Below are 2,852 nucleotides of genomic sequence, written 5' to 3'. Positions count from 1 at the left end.
GAATTGTATCGGGTACCGGAACCAAAATACGGGCCCGATACCATCGAGTTTTAAACTCATTTCATTTCCAAAACTCAGAAATAATTTCAGAAAATAGTTTTCTTTAAAAATTTATTTCTCGGGCTTGGGACCTCGGAATTCGATTCCGAGCATACGCCCAAGTCCTATATTTTCCTACGGACCCTCCGGGACCGTCAAATCACGGGTCTGGGTTCGTTTACCCAAAATGTTTACTGAAGTCAACTTAAATCCATTTTACAGTTAAAATTCATCATTTTTACATATTTTTACATAATGGCTTTCCAGCTACGCGCCAGGACTGTGCACGCAAATTGAGGTGATGCTAAAAAAGGTTTTTAAGGCCTCGGAATGCCGAATTTACTTTTAAAACAAGTGATGACCTCTTGGGTCATCACATCCTCCACCTTTAAAACAACCATTCATCCTCGAACGGATAGAAGAAGGAAGTACCTGAGTCGGGGAAAAGATGGGGATAACGACTCTACATATCAAACTCGGACTCCCAGGTTGATGCCTCAGTGGGGTGACCTCTCCACTGAACACGAACAGAAGGAAAACTCTTCGATCTCAACTGACGAACCTGCCGGTCTAGAATAGCTACCGGCTCCTCCTCATATGACAAGTCCCTGTACAACTGGACAGTGCTGAAATCTAACACGTGGGATGGATCGTCGTGATATTTTCGAAGCATGGACACATGAAACACTAGATGCACGGCTGATAAGCTCAGCGGCAACGCAAGTTTGTAAGCCACCTCTCCCACTCGATCAAGAATCTCAAACGGGCCAATGAACCTATGGCTAAGCTTTCCCTTCTTCCCAAATCTCATCACGCCCTTCATAGGAGACACTCGAAGCAATATTCGCTCACCGACCATGAATGCCAAATCAAGAACCTTGTGGTCGGCATAACTCTTTTGCCTGGACTGAGCTATACAAAGCCTATCCTGAATAATCCTGACCTTGTCCAAGGCATCCTGAACCAGATCCGTACCCAACAACCTAGCCTCTTCTGTCTCAAACCATCCAACTGGCGACCGACACCGTCTACCATATAAAGCCTCATAAGGAGCCATCTGGATACTCGACTAGTAGTTGTTGTTGTAGGCAAACTCTGCTAAAAGGAAAAAACTGATCCTATGAGCCTCCAAAGTCAATGACGCAAGCTCAGAGCATATCCTCCAAAATCTGAATAGTCCGCTCGGACTGCCCGTCTGTTTGAGGATGAAATGCTATGCTCAACTCAACCCGTGTTCCCAACTCTCGCTGAACTGCTCTTTAGAAATGGGAGGTAAACTACATACCCCAATCCGAAATGGTAGACTCGGGCACACCATGAAGACGAACAATCTCTCGGATATAGATCTCAGATAACCTCTCGGAGGAATATGAGACTGCCATAGGAATGAAATGTGTTGACTTGGTCAGCCTATCAACAATAACCCACACTGCGTCGAACTTCCTCTGAGTCCGTGGGAGTCCAACAACGAAGTCCATAGTGATCTTCTCCCACTTCCACTCGGGAAGCTCAATCCTCTGAAACAAACCACCAGGCCTCTGATGCTCGTACTTAACCTGCTGACAGTTCAAACACCGAGCCACATATGCAACAATATCCTTCTTCATACTCCGCCACCAATAATGCTGCCACAAATCCTGATACATCTTAGCGGCGCCCGGATGAATAGAGTACCGGGAACTATGAGCCTCCTCTAAAATCAACTCTCGAAGTCCGTCCACATTAGGCACAAAAATTCGACCCTGCAATCTCAAAACTCCATCATCACCTAAGGTAACCTGCTTGGCACCTCCGTGCTGCACCGTGTCTTTAAGGACACACAAATGGAGATCATCATACTTCCGATCACGGATACACTCCAATAAGGAAGAACGAGCGACTGTGCAAGCTAACACACGGCTGGGCTCCGAAACATCCAACCTCACGAACTGATTGGCCAAAGCCTGAACATCCAAAGCAAGTGGTCTCTCACCGACCGGAATATAAGGAAGACTACCCATACTGGCTGACTTCCTACTCAAAGCATTGGCCACCACATTGGCCTTTTCTGGATGATATAAGATGGTGATATCATAGTTCTTTAATAGCTCCAACCACCTTCTCTGCCTCAAATTTAGCTCCTTCTGCTTGAACAAATACTGCAGACTCTTGTGATCCGTGAACACCTCACATGCTACGCCATACAGATAATGCCTCCAAATCTTCAACGTGTGAACAATGGCTGCCAACTCCAAATAATGAACCGGATAGTTCTTCTCATGAATCTTCAACTACCGTGAAGCATAGGCAATGGCCTTGCCGTCCTACATCAACACCACACCAAGTCCAATACGAGATGTATCATAATAAACTGTATAAAGCCCTGAACCTGTGAGCAAAACCAACACCGGTACCGTAGTTAGAGCTATCTTGAGCTTCTGTAAGCTCGCCTCACATTCGTCTGGACATCTGAACTAGGCACCCTTCTGGGTCAACCTAGTCATCGAGGCTACGATAGATGAAAACCCCTCCACAAACCGATGATAGTAGCTGCCAATCCTAAGAAACTCCGGATCTCTGTAGTTGATACTAGTCTAGGCCAGTTCTTGACTGCCTCAATATTCTTCGGAACAACCTGAATACCCTCTGCTGATAGAACATGACCCAAGAATGCAATTGAACTTAGCCAGAACTCACACTTCAAAAACTTAGCATATAACTAACTATCCCTCAAAGTCTGAAGAACCACTCTAAGATGCTGCTCGTGCTCCTCCCGGCTATGGGAATAGATTAAAATATCATCAATGAAAACTATCACGAACAAATCCAAGTAA

The sequence above is a fragment of the Nicotiana sylvestris genome, chromosome 12 (genome assembly GCF_000393655.2).
Source record: "Nicotiana sylvestris chromosome 12, ASM39365v2, whole genome shotgun sequence".
Taxonomy (NCBI): domain Eukaryota; kingdom Viridiplantae; phylum Streptophyta; class Magnoliopsida; order Solanales; family Solanaceae; genus Nicotiana; species Nicotiana sylvestris.
This window is presented reverse-complemented; position numbering follows the sequence as displayed.